This window comes from Epinephelus fuscoguttatus, linkage group LG6, assembly GCF_011397635.1.
Source record: "Epinephelus fuscoguttatus linkage group LG6, E.fuscoguttatus.final_Chr_v1".
NCBI classification, from domain to species: Eukaryota; Metazoa; Chordata; class Actinopteri; order Perciformes; family Serranidae; genus Epinephelus; species Epinephelus fuscoguttatus.
This window is the reverse complement of record NC_064757.1, coordinates 12,274,747-12,294,494: the sequence shown is the minus strand read 5'-3', so window position 1 is coordinate 12,294,494 and position 19,748 is coordinate 12,274,747. Positions and strand designations below refer to the sequence as shown.

General features: G+C 39.2%; 1 long non-coding RNA gene across 1 annotated transcript; it reads left to right on the top strand.

Moving 5' to 3' along the window:
* The first annotated feature begins 11,189 nt into the window (after window positions 1-11,189).
* LOC125889917 (uncharacterized) lies at window positions 11,190-12,979 on the top strand. The gene is made up of 3 exons (XR_007449489.1): window positions 11,190-11,294; window positions 11,810-11,929; window positions 12,519-12,979. It is a non-coding gene; the product is annotated as an uncharacterized LOC125889917 (long non-coding RNA).
* Window positions 12,980-19,748: the final 6,769 nt, after the last annotated feature.

Genomic DNA, 19,748 nt, shown 5'->3' with positions numbered 1-19,748 from the left:
CATGTTTCTAACTTCTAACTTCTCCTGCTGTTGTCAAAGAAGGCTCTAAAGCCCACACTGATGTAAACTGATCAACTTCCCCAGAAATCCAATCATGTAAACTGATGAGCAGGAGGTGAAATGGACAAAAACATGAGCCAGAGGACAAAAAATATCAAATTTGGTGAGAATAAAGATTAATTTGATGCTTTAAGGAAGTTACAGCTAACAAATGGTACGGCCAATTTCTATCAGCTATGCTATTCACACACAAGTAATGCTAACATTGATATTGTGAACATTTCACACAAACTGACTGTTTGAATTCAGTGAAAGGGTATTTAAATTTATGCACTGGGCCCAACTGAGACATATACTTAATTCCAAGAGAAGAAATTCATGTGTAATTACCTGTTGAGAAGAATGTAGTGGATGTGTCGCTCACTTCTTGGTCTGCAGAAGGTTGAGTCAGGATGTCAACACTTGGTGTCTGCAACAAAACACAACAATACAGTGTCAGAAATATTCTGTAAAATAAATCCTGACTAATTAATGAAGTAATGATCATACTTGTTTCAGTGAACTTAATTCACAGGAGGATGTGGGCTCATTATGCCAGACTCTATAGTAACAACTAACACTGTATAGCATCTGCTACCCAACAATATGAGGACAATGTAACACACACTCTACAGTCGTTGGGTCAGAACATATGAGGACGTCACCTGAAACACACTCAAGTCTTTCACAGCCTAAAACAATATGAGGACAATGTAACACACACTCTACAGTCGTTGGGTCAGAACATATGAGGACGTCACCTGAAACACACTCAAGTCTTTCACAGCCTAAAACAATATGAGGACATGACGACTGAACACATATACAGTCCATGTTTCTAACTTCTTCTCCTGCTGTTGTCAAAGAAGGCTCTAAAGCCCACACTGATGTAAACTGATCAACTTCCCAGAAATCCAATCATGTAAACTGATGAGCAGGAGGTGAAATGGACAAAAACATGAGCCAGAGGACAAAAAATATCAAATTTAGTGAGAATAAAGATTAATTTGATGCTTTAAGGGGAAGTTACAGCTAACAAATGGTACGGCCAATTTCTATCAGCTATGCTATTCACACACAAGTAATGCTAACATTGATATTGTGAACATTTCACACAAACTGACTGTTTGAATTCAGTGAAAGGGTATTTAATTTATGCACTGGGCCCAACTGAGACATATACTTAATTCCAAAGAGAAGAAATTCATGTGTAATTACCTGTTGGAAGGATGAAGTGGATCTCTCGCTCACTTCTTGGTCTGCAGAAGGTTGAGTCAGGATGTCAACACTTGGTGTCTGCAACAAAACACAACAATACAGTGTCAGAAATATTCTGTAAAATAAATCCTGACTAATTAATGAAGTAATGATCATACTTGTTTCAGTGAACTTAATTCACAGGAGGATGTGGGCTCATTATGCCAGACTCTATAGTAACAACTAACACTGTATAGCATCTGCTACCCAACAATATGAGGACAATGTAACACACACTCTACAGTCGTTGGGTCAGAACATATGAGGACGTCACCTGAAACACACTCAAGTCTTTTACAGCCTAAAACAATATGAGGACATGACGACTGAACACATATACAGTCCATGTTTCTAACTTCTAACTTCTCCTGCTGTTGTCAAAGAAGGCTCTAAAGCCCACACTGATGTAAACTGATCAACTTCCCCAGAAATCCAATCATGTAAACTGATGAGCAGGAGGTGAAATGGACAAAAACATGTGCGAGAGGACAAAAATATCAAATTTAGTGAGAATAAAGATTAATTTGATGCTTTAAGGAAGTTACAGCTAACAAATGGTACGCCAATTTCTATCAGCTATGCTATTCACACAAGTAATGCTGACATTGATATTGTGAACATTTCACACAAACTGACTGTTTGAATTCAGTGAAAGGGTATTTAATTTATGCACTGGGCCCAACTGAGACATATACTTAATTCCAAAGAGAAGAAATTCATGTGTAATTACCTGTTGGAAGGATGAAGTGGATCTCTCGCTCACTTCTTGGTCTGCAGAAGGTTGAGTCAGGATGTCAACACTTGGTGTCTGCAACAAAACACAACAATACAGTGTCAGAAATATTCTGTAAAATAAATCCTGACTAATTAATGAAGTAATGATCATACTTGTTTCAGTGAACTTAATTCACAGGAGGATGTGGGCTCATTATGCCAGACTCTATAGTAACAACTAACACTGTATAGCATCTGCTACCCAACAATATGAGGACAATGTAACACACACTCTACAGTCGTTGGGTCAGAACATATGAGGACGTCACCTGAAACACACTCAAGTCTTTTACAGCCTAAAACAATATGAGGACATGACGACTGAACACATATACAGTCCATGTTTCTAACTTCTAACTTCTCCTGCTGTTGTCAAAGAAGGCTCTAAAGCCCACACTGATGTAAACTGATCAACTTCCCCAGAAATTCAATCATGTAAACTGATGAGCAGAAGGTGAAATGGACAAAAACATGAGCCAGAGGACAAAAAATATCAAATTTAGTGAGAATAAAGATTAATTTGATGCTTTAAGGGGGAGTTACAGCTAACAAATGGTACGGCCAATTTCTATCAGCTATGCTATTCACACACAAGTAATGCTAACATTGATATTGTGAACATTTCACACAAACTGACTGTTTGAATTCAGTGAAAGGGTATTTAATTTATGCACTGGGCCCAACTGAGACATATACTTAATTCCAAAGAGAAGAAATTCATGTGTAATTACCTGTTGGAAGGATGAAGTGGATCTCTCGCTCACTTCTTGGTCTGCAGAAGGTTGAGTCAGGATGTCAACACTTGGTGTCTGCAACAAAACACAACAATACAGTGTCAGAAATATTCTGTAAAATAAATCCTCACTAATTAATGAAGTAATGATCATACTTGTTTCAGTGAACTTAATTCACAGGAGGATGTGGGCTCATTATGCCAGACTCTATAGTAACAACTAACACTGTATAGCATCTGCTACCCAACAATATGAGGACGTCACCTGAAACACACTCAAGTCTTTTACAGCCTAAAACAATATGAGGACATGACGACTGAACACATATACAGTCCATGTTTCTAACTTCTAACTTCTCCTGCTGTTGTCAAAGAAGGCTCTAAAGCCCACACTGATGTAAACTGATCAACTTCCCCAAAAATCCAATCATGTAAACTGATGAGCAGGAGGTGAAATGGACAAAAACATGAGCCAGAGGACAAAAAATATCAAATTTAGTGAGAATAAAGATTAATTTGATGCTTTAAGGGGAAGTTACAGCTAACAAATGGTACGGCCAATTTCTATCAGCTATGCTATTCACACACAAGTAATGCTAACATTGATATTGTGAACATTTCACACAAACTGACTGTTTGAATTCAGTGAAAGGGTATTTAAGTTATGCACTGGGCCCAACTGAGACATATACTTAATTCCAAAGAGAAGAAATTCATGTGTAATTACCAAGGAGAAGAATGAAGTGGATCTCTCGCTCACTTCTTGGTCTGCAGAAGGTTGAGTCAGGATCTCAGCACTTGGTGTCTGCAACAAAACACAACAATACAGTGTCAGAAATATTCTGTAAAATAAATCCTCACTAATTAATGAAGTAATGATCATACTTGTTTCAGTGAACTTAATTCACAGGAGGATGTGGGCTCATTATGCCAGACTCTATAGTAACAACTAACACTGTATAGCATCTGCTACCCAACAATATGAGGACAATGTAACACACACTCTACAGTCGTTGGGTCAGAACATATGAGGACGTCACTTGAAACACACTCAAGTCTTTCACAGCCTAAAACAATATGAGGACATGACGACTGAACACATATACAGTCCATGTTTTTAACTTCTAATTTCTCCTGCTGTTGTCAGAGAAGGCTCTAAAGCCCACACTGATGTAAACTGATCAACTTCCCCAGAAATCCAATCATGTAAACTGATGAGCAGGAGGTGAAATGGACAAAAACATGAGCCAGAGGACAAAAAATATCAAATTTAGTGAGAATAAAGATTAATTTGATGCTGTAAGGAAGTTACAGCTAACAAATGGTACGGCCAATTTCTATCAGCTATGCTATTCACACAAGTAATGCTAACATTGATATTGTGAACATTTCACACAAACTGACTGTTTGAATTCAGTGAAAGGGTATTTAAGTTATGCACTGGGCCCAACTGAGACATATACTTAATTCCAAAGAGAAGAAATTCATGTGTAATTACCAAGGAGAAGAATGTAGTGGATGTGTCGCTCACTTCTTGGTCTGCAGAAGGTTGAGTCAGGATGTCAACACTTGGTGTCTGCAACAAAACACAACAATACAGTGTCAGAAATATTCTGTAAAATAAATCCTGACTAATTAATGAAGTAATGATCATACTTGTTTCAGTGAACTTAAATTCACAGGAGGATGTGGGCTCATTATGCCAGACTCTATAGTAACAACTAACACTGTATAGCATCTGCTACCCAACAATATGAGGACAATGTAACACACACTCTACAGTTGTTGGGTCAGAACATATGAGGACGTCACCTGAAACACACTCAAGTCTTTCACAGCCTAAAACAATATGAGGACATGACGACTGAACACATATACAGTCCATGTTTCTAACTTCTAACTTCTCCTGCTGTTGTCAGAGAAGGCTCTAAAGCCCACACTGATGTAAACTGATCAACTTCCTCAAAATCCAATCATGTAAACTGATGAGCAGGAGGTGAAATGGACAAAACATGAGCCAGAGGACAAAAAATATCAAATTTATTGAGAATAAAGATTAATTTGATGCTTTAAGGGGAAGTTACAGCTAACAAATGGTACAACCAATTTCTATCAGCTATGCTATTCACAAACAAGTAATGCTAACACTGATATTGTGAACATTTCACACAAACTGACTGTTTGAATTCAGTGAAAGGGTATTTAATTTATGCACTGGGCCCAACTGAGACATATACTTAATTCCAAAGAGAAGAAATTCATGTGTAATTACCAAGGAGAAGAATGAAGTGGATCTCTCGCTCCCTTCTTGGTCTGCAGAAGGTTGAGTCAGGATCTCAGCACTTGGTGTCTGCAACAAAACACAACAATACAGTGTCAGAAATATTCTGTAAAATAAATCCTCACTAATTAATGAAGTAATGATCATACTTGTTTCAGTGAACTTAATTCACAGGAGGATGTGGGCTCATTATGCCAGACTCTAAAGTAATAAATAGTGATGGCAGAATGAAGTCTCATAAATCAATTTCTTTATTTTCTGAGCCCACCAGATGGCGCTCTTTGTTCAACAAAAGGTTTAAAGCACACCAGATTTCTATTCTTCTAGCCTCTCTCCTTAAACCAAGAGCGCCATCTACTGGGCTCGGAAAATAAAGAAAATGCTTCATGAGGCTTCATTCCGCCATCACTAGCAATAACTAACACTGTATGGCATCTGCTACCCAACAACACGAGGACAATGTAACACACACTCTACAGTCGTTGGGTCAGAACATATGAGGACGTCACCTGAAACACACTCAAGTCTTTCACAGCCTAAAACAATATGAGGACATGACGACTGAACACATATACAGTCCATGTTTCTAACTTCTAACTTCTCCTGCTGTTGTCAAAGAAGGCTCTAAAGCCCACACTGATGTAAACTGATCAACTTCACAGAAATCCAATCATGTAAGCTGATGAGCAGGAGGTGAAATGGACAAAAACATGAGCCAGAGGACAAAAATATCAAATTTAGTGAGAATAAAGATTAATTTGATGCTTTAAGGAAGTTACAGCTAACAAATGGTACGGCCAATTTCTATCAGCTATGCTATTCACACACAAGTAATGCTAACACTGATATTGTGAACATTTCACACAAACTGACTGTTTGAATTCAGTGAAAGGGTATTTAAATTTATGCACTGGGCCCAACTGAGACATATACTTAATTCCAAAGAGAAGAAATTCATGTGTAATTACCTGTTGAGAAGAATGAAGTGGATCTCTCGCTCACTTCTTGGTCTGCAGAAGGTTGAGTCAGGATGTCAACACTTGGTGTCTGCAACAAAACACAACAATACAGTGTCAGAAATATTCTGTAAAATAAATCCTCACTAATTAATGAAGTAATGATCATACTTGTTTCAGTGAACTAAATTCAAAGGTGGATGGGGGCTCATTATGCCCGACTCTATAGTAACAACTAACACTGTATAGCATCTGCTACCCAACAATATGAGGACAATGTAACACACACTCTACAGTTGTTGGGTCAGAACATATGAGGACGTCACCTGAAACACACTCAAGTCTTTCACAGCCTAAAACAATATGAGGACATGACTGAACACATATACAGTCCATGTTTCTAACTTCTAATTTCTCTTGCTGTTGTCAGAGAAGGCTCTAAAGCCCACACTGATGTAAACTGATCAACTTCCCAGAAATCCAATCATGTAAACTGATGAGCAGGAGGTGAAATGGACAAAAACAGTCCAGAGGACAAAAATAACACTGATATTGTGAACATTTCACACAAACTGACTGTTTGAATTCAGTGAAAGGGTATTTAATTTATGCACTGGGCCCAACTGAGACATATATTTTAATCCAAAGAGAAGAAATTCATGTGTAATTACCAAGGAGAAGAATGTAGTGGATGTGTCGCTCACTTCTTGGTCTGCAGAAGGTTGAGTCAGGATGTCAACACTTGGTGTCTGCAACAAAACACAACAATACAGTGTCAGAAATATTCTGTAAAATAAATCCTCACTAATTAATGAAGTAATGATCATACTTGTTTCAGTGAACTTAATTCACAGGAGGATGTGGGCTCATTATGCCAGACTCTAAAGTAATAAATAGTGATGGCGGAATGAAGTCTCATAAATCAATTTCTTTATTTTCTGAGCCCACCAGATGGCGCTCTTTGTTCAACAAAAGGTTTAAAGCACACCAGATTTTCTATTCTTCTAGCCTCTCTCCTTAAACCAAGAGCGCCATCTACTGGGCTCGGAAAATGAAGAAAATGCTTCATGAGGCTTCATTCCGCCATCACTAGCAATAACTAACACTGTATGGCATCTGCTACCCAACAATATGAGGACAATGTAACACACACTCTACAGTCGTTGGGTCAGAACATATGAGGACGTCACCTGAAACACACTCAAGTCTTTCACAGCCTAAAACAATATGAGGACATGACGACTGAACACATATACAGTCCATGTTTCTAACTTCTAACTTCTCCTGCTGTTGTCAAAGAAGGCTCTAAAGCCCACACTGATGTAAACTGATCAACTTCCCCAGAAATCCAATCATGTAAGCTGATGAGCAGGAGGTGAAATGGACAAAAACATGAGCCAGAGGACAAAAAATATCAAATTTAGTGAGAATAAAGATTAATTTGATGCTTTAAGGGGAAGTTACAGCTGACAAATGGTACGGCCAATTTCTATCAGCTATGCTATTCACACACAAGTAATGCTAACACTGATATTGTGAACATTTCACACAAACTGACTGTTTGAATTCAGTGAAAGGGTATTTAATTTATGCACTGGGCCCAACTGAGACATATACTTAATTCCAAAGAGAAGAAATTCATGTGTAATTACATGTTGGAAGAATGAAGTGGATCTCACTTCTTGGTCTGCAGAAGGTTGAGTCAGGATGTCAACACTTGGTGTCTGCAACAAAACACAACAATACAGTGTCAGAAATATTCTGTAAAATAAATCCTCACTAATTAATGAAGTAATGATCATACTTGTTTCAGTGAACTTAATTCACAGGAGGATGTGGGCTCATTATGCCAGACTCTAAAGTAATAAATAGTGATGGCAGAATGAAGTCTCATAAATCAATTTCTTTATTTTCTGAGCCCACCAGATGGCGCTCTTTGTTCAACAAAAGGTTTAAAGCACACCAGATTTCTATTCTTCTAGCCTCTCTCCTTAAAACCAAGAGCGCCATCTACTGGGCTCGGAAAATGAAGAAAATGCTTCATGAGGCTTCATTCCGCCATCACTAGCAATAACTAACACTGTATGGCATCTGCTACCCAACAATATGAGGACAATGTAACACACACTCTACAGTCGTTGGGTCAGAACATATGAGGACGTCACCTGAAACACACTCAAGTCTTTCACAGCCTAAAACAATATGAGGACATGACGACTGAACACATATACAGTCCATGTTTCTAACTTCTAACTTCTCCTGCTGTTGTCAAAGAAGGCTCTAAAGCCCACACTGATGTAAACTGATCAACTTCCCCAGAAATCCAATCATGTAAGCTGATGAGCAGGAGGTGAAATGGACAAAAACATGAGCCAGAGGACAAAAATATCAAATTTAGTGAGAATAAAGATTAATTTGATGCTTTAAGGGGAAGTTACAGCTAACAAATGGTACGGCCAATTTCTATCAGCTATGCTATTCACACACAAGTAATGCTAACATTGATATTGTGAACATTTCACACAAACTGACTGTTTGAATTCAGTGAAAGGGTATTAAATTTGTGCACTGGGCCCAACTGAGACATATACTTAATTCCAAAGAGAAGAAATTCATGTGTAATTACCTGTTGGAAGGATGTAGTGGATGTGTCGCTCACTTCTTGGTCTGCAGAAGGTTGAGTCAGGATGTCAACACTTGGTGTCTGCAACAAAACACAACAATACAGTGTCAGAAATATTCTGTAAAATAAATCCTGACTAATTAATGAAGTAATGATAATACTTGTTTCAGTGAACTAAATTCAAAGGTGGATGTGGGCTCATTATGTCAGACTCTATAGTAACAACTAACACTGTATAGCATCTGCTAACCAACAATATGAGGACAATGTAACACACACTCTACAGTTGTTGGGTCAGAACATATGAGGACGTCACCTGAAACACACTCAAGTCTTTTACAGCCTAAAACAATATGAGGACAATGTAACACACACTCTACAGTCGTTGGGTCAGAACATATGAGGACGTCACCTGAAACACACTCAAGTCTTTCACAGCCTAAAACAATATGAGGACAATGTAACACACACTCTACAGTCGTTGGGTCAGAACATATGAGGACGTCACCTGAAACACACTCAAGTCTTTCACAGCCTAAAACAATATGAGGACATGACGACTGAACACATATACAGTCCAAGTTTCTCTAACTTCTCCTGTTGTTGTCAAAGAATGCTCTAAAGCCCTCACTGATGTAAACTGATCTTTCCTACTAGAAATTATTGTCAATCATTTGAATTAAATACACATCTTTGTACCTCCTCATACTTAACAGATCTTTTACTGTATAATCTATGAAAAGAATTTACTTACCAGAGCTCGCCATGGCCACTGAGATTTTCCATAGTCATAGGTTACACTCTCTGCCTGGATGTCTTCAATTGCAAACAGGCACAGATGAGGTTTTCCCTGGACTGTCAGCTTTTTCATTTTGCAGTTTGGGGACTTGTGGGCATCATTAACCAGCCGGCCCATTGAGTCATCTTCATGGGAGGCATCGATGCTAAAATTGAACAAGGAAACCTATCTCAGTTTTCTCCACTAAAACCATAATGTTGCAAAGAACAACTGATCTTCTATAGGCCTTTACTTACCACCATGTGTTGTTGTTACATTCAAAATCAACAGGAAAGCATTTTGCTTCTCTGTGTATTTTTCTGCCGCTTGTCTCGTTCATGTTGTGAGATTAACTCTCCAGTATTCCACCACAAAGGATCCCTTTTCAATCGGTGCACAGGCAAATACACCACGCGTCCTAATACACCAAAGATCATTAATTAGTGTCAAGTAATACAATCCAAATCAGGTTCACTAACTGCAGCTAATCAGCTATTGACTAAACATATGCAGAACAAACATAAGACTTTTTAACAGTGTGAAAAAGATCTGAATGATGTTTAGTGATGTTTGAAATTGATGTTTAGGGCTGCAACAACAAATCAATAAAACCAATAAATAAACTATTATTAAAATATTGGCAGCAAATGTCATTATCAGTTTGTTGTCTTGCATGATTATGTCTATAATGTCTAGTGACGTTCATGCAGTAACCAAAGGGAATAATATATAACATACCTTTATAGTCATTGATCCACTGGACCTTTAAACAAGGCTTGTCAACTCCAGATAAAATAAATTGAGCAGCCTCAGCTTCAGGGAAGTCTGGCTCTTCTTTTTGACATGCTCTTTACTTGGCCATGTACACCTCAACCTGCAAACATCTACATGGGAAGATGACAAAAATCAGTGAGACAAATATAAGAAAGAACAGTACTTACTTTAAATCAAACAGGACTTCTAAAATGGTATTATTCATTACTCATTTGCTGATCAGGCTAATAGATCGGTGTGAACCCTGTGCAAATGTGATAACAGTGTGACATTAAAAAACCTTAACAAATAATATTAACCTACCAAAGCACCTTCAAAGATAAATGTTACTATGAGATCATTATAAAACTGTTCGCTCCACTACCATCACCTATACTGACTAACTAAGATTAATTACATAGGAAAACATTAATATTATCATCTAAATTCCAGAAAACATATCTTTTGCTGAAATCAAATTTGTGTTCAAGAACAGTTAAAAACAACTTGGACTGTCTCTGCAGCCGAAGCTGAAAAAGTTTGTTTGGAGAATTGTCCCTTTAACTCATGCAGCCATTTTAACAACTTCTGCTGTCTATTGTTGAAGATAAAGCTAAAGTAAGTAATTACCATTTATCATGCATCATGCATCCCTTACAGTTGGAGTCCACTGCGTGTTGAATTTCCTTTCACTAATTAGCCAACTTTACCTCATGAGGTGATTGTTCCAGCGTGACGTCGAAGGATTAAATGTCTCCTGTGGGCTGAAGGTCCCGGATGTTCCGTTCACCGAGCGCTCCGCTGCGGTCGTATCTGTTTTAGATGATTTGAGTCTATCGACCAATTAGAGGCTGCGTTTGTAATGAATGCCTCACGTGCCGCAGCGCTGATCTCAAACATAGTAAAGCTGGATTCCACCGCAGTTGAATGATAAAACGGAAACAAAACTGAAACCCAGAATAAGACTGGGCTGTGTGTGGAACTGTAGAGGGCTTTTATTTTGAAAGAAAGAGACTCACAGGAAGTGGTTAATGCAGGATCTTCACCACTCACGGACTTTCACCGTCGTGTTTCCAGCAAAGGTTTCCAGTCGTTTTCAGGTAAGGACAATCTTTCTAACCTACTGAGAATTGTCTCAACAATGTTTTGCAAACTGCTCTTACACTAAATTTGGTCCCGTTTGCATGTAAAACTGTTCTTTAACAACACTTGATAGACGCTTCAAAAACGTCCTCATTTTTCATGGAGCCCTGATTTTGGTGTGTTTATATAGGCTAAGTGTGTGTTATCATAAAAATGTCCTAATTTGTCATGAACACAAGAGCAGCAATCTTGGACCTTCAGGTGAAAATACAGATATGAGGAAATTGCTTTAAAAATGTAGTATAATGTGTTGTTCTGAAGGATTTTATAGTTGCTTAGTGAATGAAGTGACTTCATTACCACTTTTAAATACTAAATTAATAACCAAAATAAGCTGGCACTGTGCACTGTGCATTTTTTAATAGTGTGTTAATAGTTGTTAAACATCTGCACTTTATACTATATTGTAAAACATATAAGGAAAGTTAAGTGAAGTTAATGAAGTATTGACTATGTCAATCAATACTTACAGATACACAAAGTGAGGAGACTGACGCTAATGATGACCATACTGAATCAGATGACGACAGCAGCAGCAGCAGCAGGAACCTCCAAGTTCAACCTATTTTTGCTGCACCTAAAGGTCCCTGAGGTAGAATACTAATTAACTAAAATGTTATAAACCCACCATGAATTGCTCTTTTGCTTACCCGCCGAATGCTGTTGTCTCTTAAAACATTTTGAGTGAAAACAAGTAAAGCTTGACTATCTCAGTAGTCAGTTATTTCAAAGTTGGCAGTGCTTAAAGATCTCCTTCAGACAGGTTACAAGATTATATACAGTACTCTACTTTGAAAAGGTACATTATCTTGTTTAAATTATGGAGTGGGAGATACTGGGATCTGTGATGTCATACAGCCTGATGGCTAATGGTATGAAAAAGCCCCAAGAGTGCTTTGAGGCATGTGGCTGGATGAGTCTATGGCTGAAGTGCACCTGAGCAGCTTTAGCTTAGCATAGAGAGGATGAGAGGACTGCCCATGATAGTTTTCAGCTGTCCTGTCATCATTTTATCTGTTACGGTCTCCACACTGTCCAGTTCCATCCCCATCACAGAGCTGCCTTTCCTCACCAGCTTATTCAATTTATTTACATCACAGCTCCCGATGCCATCTCCCAGCACCTTATGGCAAAGAAGATGTGCATCCACAGACTCATTTTGAATTTTTTTATATTTCCAGACATTTCTCAAACAAGAGCTGCTGGCCCTGCACAACGGATCCTGAAGATCTTCCCTCGCACTCAGCATGGTCAGCGTATTCAACTTATACATTCTCACTGCAAAATTGAGAACAATCACAACAATATCCTAGACCAGTGGTCACCAACCTTTTTAAGTCCAAGATCCCTGACCTCGGCCTTGGTGAAAGGCAAGATCTACCTATTGAAGTGTTGATAGAAAAAGACAGCTAACACTGTGTACTTCCTACTTGAGGCCTTTTATTTGCCTGTATTTGAATTACATGCACCTTGCTGCAACATTCAAATTGATGCAACCAAGAAAAGACTAATTAATTGGCCTATCAAACAGCTGTCTTGCTTAAAGAATTGTACAAAATAACATTCACTTCAGAGTCATGTAGTTTCTTAACACAAAAATAAAGGCATGAGGAATACCAGCTAACAACATATTGACATTCTTCACATTCACATCAGCATGAAGAAGTAGGTCTCCGTAAGCAGCATCAAGCTCATCCGGGAGTGCTTTGAATAAGCAGTGCTGAAGCGCTTTACCGAATCAAGTTGACTAGTTTCACCACCAGCGTCATTACATGAGAAAAGTTCAAGACCTTCCCAGCCAAGGCCTGCTGGTGGATCACACAGTGATAATTCACGAAGTAAGGAAAATTGGGGTCATTACGGCACAGTCCTATAAATCCATTGCACGCACCACGCATTGCTGGGGCCCCATCAGCAGTAATCACCACCAGTTTATGATTGGGTATGTCATTATCACCAACATATTTTTTGAACTCACTGTAGATATCCTCACCTCTCGTTTTCTCCTTTAAGTGCAAAAGAGTGAGAAAGTCCTCCTTTGTTGTAGAATCCGGTAAAACCATTTTGAGAAATACAACAAGCTGCGCTGTGTCCATTAATATCCAGGGATTCATCGAACTGTAGTGAGAAATATTCAGTTTGTCAAGTCCTTTAACACTTGTCTGTCCACGTCCTCTGAGAGTGACCATTGCAGGGCCAAGGGGTACACTACAGAGTGCAGTTATGATTTCTTCTTTGTTTTTGAAGTCGCTGAAAACAGTCTCTGCTGTAATGGCCATTGCTTCCTTAACTAAATCTCCATCTGTAAAGGGCTTCTTGTGTTTAGCCAAAAGGTGACTTACATGAAATGATACTTCAGCTGCAGCCTTATTTTGAGAAGCAGGTTTGGTGAAAAGTGATTGCTGGGCCTTCAACCCCGATTTCAGCTCGTCAACTTTCCTTGCACGGATTGTGCTCTTCGGCGGGTAGCCGTCTTTCAATTTCTGGTGGTTGGTGTTCTGGTGCCGCCCAGATTTCCTCTTTACACAGTGCTTGAGTTTGGTGGCATAACATACAAACACTCTTGTCTTTCACCAAGGTAAACAGAAATTCCTCTTCCCATTCTGGATGGAAATGATATGTTTTTGCCTTCTTACGAGCCCTCTGCCATGCTAGCTAGCCCTCCGTCTCACTGTGTGCGTCTAAGTGACTGAGTGCACTTGTGTCAGTCACGTGACTGTGTGTACGTCACATAGAGGTGACTAATATTCTCTTATCTCATTGGTCACTTTGATGCAGTGTCTACGACACTGCAAATAGCTGGATCAAGAGAGGGGTGCTTGCAAAACAGAACATTAATATTGGTGTAGGCTATTTGTGTATTTCTTAAGCTGATTTTCTATTATTTTGGAGAGCTACAGGAAAAGTCTGGAAGATCTACCAGTAGATCGCGATCTTATTCTTATTAAGAATATAGAATGTTGTTGTTTCACTGTGAGAATTTGAGTGGTGCTTATTCTGCTTCAGACTGATTACTATACAGAACAATGAGATGTTTACTGTACAGAGCTATTCAATACTGATTGAGAACATTGTTGTTCATTGTGAGAATTTATGGTGCTGCTTACTGTGCGTAAAACTTCTTCACTATAGAGTTGAAGAGTATTGATTAGAATTATTAAAATGTAATAATTATAATAAACATTTCAACTTCCCATAATTGCCAGCGCTATAAAAAGTGTTCTTCTTGCACAAGGTCACATTGCACCCATTTGATCTACTTTAGGCTACTGTTGGTAGTATTATTGATTGATTATTGATGAGAATATTAAAAACAATGGGATGTCAGGAATTTATTGTTTTGATTAGGCAAATCTAATACAAGAAAAATACAAGATTAGATCAACAGTAAGAATTGAGAATGTTTTTATTTGACTCTAATTATATGGAATATGTGTTTTGCAGTAATGATAAAACCTGCTTCAAATGTGTTAGTTTGTCTGAACAAAGTGACATATGAGGACGTGCAAAGTGACGTCACTGAAAGTGTGTGAAAAGTGTGTTAAGTTCCAAAACTGGCCACTAGTTGGCGTAACTGAAAATGAGCAAAAACGCTAAACACACTTCACACACTATTTTCATAAAATTGTGATGTTTCAGGACATTGGAGATTTTTGGTCTGGGAGCATGTTGGGAGGGTGTAGAACACTGTAGAGAGCTCAGAAAAATGAGGACATCAAAAATGTCCTCATTTTTCCAAGTGTCCTGATACTGAAGGTGTGTTATCATAAAAATGTCCTGATATGTCATGAATACAAGTGCACACACACACACACACACACACACACACACACACACACACACACACACACACACACACACACACACACACAATGAATCATGAAATGACACACACACAGTGCTAAACCCGCAGTACAAAGGGCTGCAGCTGCTGCCAAGAAGCACATATGAATCCTGAGAGGGAGTGTGTGCTTGAGGTTTGGGTATGGTGGCACGACATGTGTATATATGAGTGGTCTGTGTAACTGGAAGCAGTGGTGGTACTGGAACTGTGACTGTGCATAAAGTAGACTGAATGTGCACTGAGTTGTCAAGGGTATGGACACCGTTACACACATATGCACACTGACCATTCCCCTGTGTGCACACTCCTTCTCCTGTCTCAGTTCAATAGAGTTGTAAAGTAGGAGGACGTGTTGCACGTGTCCACGATTCCAGAGGTAAAAGCCCCATTCATATTCCGCACAGATACTGTTAACTGACTTACAGATGACAAAAAGTCAAAGGTCTAAGCCTGTATGCGTATAAACCACTGTAACTTCTATATTAACAATGAATAAAATGACTGTAGGATGTGAAAGGGCCCACTCATAGTGACAAGCCCACACAGAATTATCACCTGGGGCCCCATCCACACTCATATATTTGCCTTATAAAGCAGCATATTAAAAGGAAATTGATCTCTGTACATGCAAGCATTTTAGCACCTTAACAGAAACAATCTCTGTTCTTACTAACACACCTGAAAACAAATCCTATAACCATTCACATACACTGAGCATGCAGGTGTCAATGTAAATAGGAAGCAGATCGTCTCCTCTGCAGTTGGTTGCTTAGTTACAGAAAATACTGCAGAGATGGCGAAAAGTGAGACCAAAGATTTCTTTGCTTGATGACAAGGTGGAACTGTAACTGAAAGTGCCAGTATATGGCAGTCAAGGGGCCAGAAAACAGATTGTGAGTCATTGCAAAGCAAATATGGCGACGTACTAGAGCAGTAATCACCAGGTACTCTGGCAGTATCCATCGTCAGAGGAAGCCGTGGCAATGGCATGACATGTAGGCTGAACCATGTTTTGGCTCAATGCGTTGTGAGTGATAAGATCCTATCAAGAAGTGAACAAGGTGTCTGCGTCATCGCTCTCAAAAGTCTCTGTTTCTGTCAGTCTAGACTAAGGCCACGTTTACACGAAAATGATCCACTGAAAACAGAATCGTTTCTCATTTTCGTTTTGAAAACAGTACTGCGTTTAGACCACAGCGTTTGATAATAGTCGTCGTGCACACGGATCCGCAAAAATGACCAAAAACGCTGCAGTATACATGCCAGGCCAGTAGTTGGTGGTGTTACTTTGCAATGAAACAACACGTGCCTGCGTACATACGCTTCCTTCTACAGAGCGGCAATGAATAAACAAAAAAAAAGGCAACCACATGAACGTTTGTCGGGACGGACGCACTCCGGAACCCGTTTTCAAAACACTGCATTTTCAGGCACCCAAAACCCCACTATCCTGTAAACAATCGGCCAAAACGCAGCTAAAGTTTACCGTTTTAAGTTGAAATCGTTGTCATATAAATGGGACCTAAAAAACAGCCCTGCAGTTTTCAAACTAAAACGGGGTCAGCAGCATTTTGAAATGTCGCCATTTAAAGGGTTCCAAAATGCCAGAGCAGTGCGGATGCTAGACGTAAACAGCAATGGTTATATGTTTTAAAATGAAAACAGATTAGTGAGGATGTAGGCGAGCTATATCCACATACAGTTCCCCTCATCTTTACAAAGTTGTTTACATCTTTCAGTTCAGTTCTGGTTTTACCGCCCACAACTTTTATGCTTTTGCATACACACACACACACACACACACACACACACACACACACACACACCAAGCCAGGCTGTAATGATATTTTACTGCAGCCTCACAGCAGGGCTAGCAGCACCTCCACTGAGTGGTAAAAGATTCAGTCAGTGCAAGTTCGAGAAAAGACATCAACCAGAATCAAACTTGCTTTTAACCAATTCTCATTTAGATTCTGGATTCTAAATGTTGCAATGATGGCACAGTGTTTTGTTTCCATGTGCAACAACCAAACATTTTGCAAGTTGCTACAGTTCTGATTCACACCTGCTGCTTCTTCGTAGCAACTGTGGTTAAGGTAGTTTACAAAACTGACAGAAAAAAAAATCAGGAATAAAGTTAAAAAACTTAAACTGATGGCCAGATCATAAACATAGTAGTAGTAAATGATCCATTAGTTTGTTTCTGTGTTGAGGAATATCATGAACAGGAAAACTTTACAACGGGAATTTACGATGGGAAAAAAAACCCTATGCAACCTTTTAGAGTTGAGGGGGTTGTGCATATATAATGAAAAATGCTAATTTTCAAAACCAACAAAAATGTATAATGTCAAATCCTTACTGTGTTTTCAAACATGTACTGTCTAATCACACTTGATCTTGTTGCCACTCACTCAGTGCCACCCACACACCACCCTCAGTTAACTAGACTCTCCAGTGTGAAAGGCCAGGATTAACCTTGGATTTGAAACAGCCCGCAAGCCCATACACTCACCAATCCCTCTGTCGGACCCACCCTCATGAGCTCATCTCTTTCTAATGAATGGCCACGGTCACAGGTGAGCACACACACACATTCATAGGTAGATAGTCAGGGACACACATAAGCAAATAGGCACTTGTGTGTGCACACAGACACATACACACACTCACAACGTCAGCATATTAGCTCTCTTTCTCTCTTTTTGTGTGAGAGCGTCTTGAGTCAGATTTGACGGTATTGTTGCTCTGTCAAAGGCAGCTCTCACAAAGAGGCAGCAATGTCAAACCCAAAGCAGCGCTGACAGCGAACATGTCCGAACCTCACACGCTGCTCACACACACACACACACACAGACCCGGGCTGGATATAAAAGCACTTTAGCTGCAGCGTCTTTATTAGAGCCATTCCTCAGAGAAAGAGGAGTGTGTCTGGCTCAGAACAGAGAAGCCGGATCTGTCAAAAGGCCTTTTGGGAGGAGAAGGCTTAACAAGTCGCTGCTGCAAAACTGTGTGTGTCAAGCTGCATTCACACATACAGATACACATTGGTTGGCAGTCTCATGAAGCTGTAGCTCTGTGGGTATGTTGCGCTGAGCAGGCACATACCCTGCTCCAACTGGACAGTTGCTTTCTGACGTATAATACTGACTGTGCCTCTGACAGGTACTTTAAGTCTGATAAATTAACCCTGATGATGTCGTCAGGGTCATCTCAGTTTGGGATTGGAGAAATGTCTCACAGATATCTTCTGTTACAAACTGGAGCAAGGAGTCTGACAGATGTGGGCTGTTACCAGGCAGGGGATGTCTAACAAAAATGATTTTGTGGTGCATTATGGAAAATGTGGGATCTAGAGTTTTGTAGTTGACTCATAGTAGAGAATAAAACTTAGGATATATCAGCCCCTGCTGTATCAACTTTAACATTCTTTTTTTAAATCCATTTGCAAGTCCTCCAACCATGTGTAAATTGCTGGACTTGACTTTTTGTGCCTTTTTCATAATATTTTCACTTAATGTCTTCTTGACATATTATATAATTTTATAAAATGTCCAATCGTCCTCCACTGTATATCCACAGTTATTTTTCTGTGTGTAAAGTTATTCGCCTATTAGTTCGAGTATTGAGATTCTAGTTATTCATTCATTTTTTACATTAATTTATGACAAAGATGACATACCAGAACATACAACACAACACAATACAGAACTACTGCCATGACAAAAGATATTGCCTCTTGTATTTGAAACATAAAACACACATATACACACACACAGACACGCACACACACAAATTAAAGAGAGGGATTAAAATGAGGTAAATAATTAGACAGTGCATTGACCCGATTCCATATAGGTCATCCATGGGGCCCAAGTCTTATGAGACAGCTGTGGGCTACCTCTAACAGCATAGGTTATTTTCTCTAAGGGAACACATGAATTAACCTCACTGACCCACTGAGTAATATTTGGGGGATTTTTATGATTCCATTTAGTTGTGATGCATCTTTTGGCAGCTGTAATGGCAAGGCTCACAAAACCCTTTGTCCTTTGGATCAGTCCGATCTCCCAACATTGTGATCACAGGTGTTAAAGAAATATCATGTAACAATACATTTCCAAGGATATTCTCAATTTCAAGACACCACTGTCTATGCTTAGGGCCAGTCCACACCATAAGTGGGAGCATGCCAGTCTCTAGTTTACAACAGGGGCAGAGAGGGGAAGATCAGTTTAAATATGGCTCAGTCTCTCAGATGTATAGTATGCCCTATGTATAGATTTGTAATTGCAGAGTCTATACCTGGTATTGATACAAATCTCTGTACAAATCTCTCATTAATCTCACTCAAGTGTTCGTCTGTGATCTGAATCCCCAGGTCCCTTTCCCATTTGTCTTTTAGTGCTGTTGTATTAGCCCTTGAATGTTTTAATAGTCAGCTGTGTATTTGTGATATGTGTTTCAGACTGAGTAATAAAAAAGCTGATTCCAGCTTCTTAAATGTGCATATTTTCTGGTTTCTGCACTCCTCTATGACAGTAAAATTATTATCTATGGATTTTTA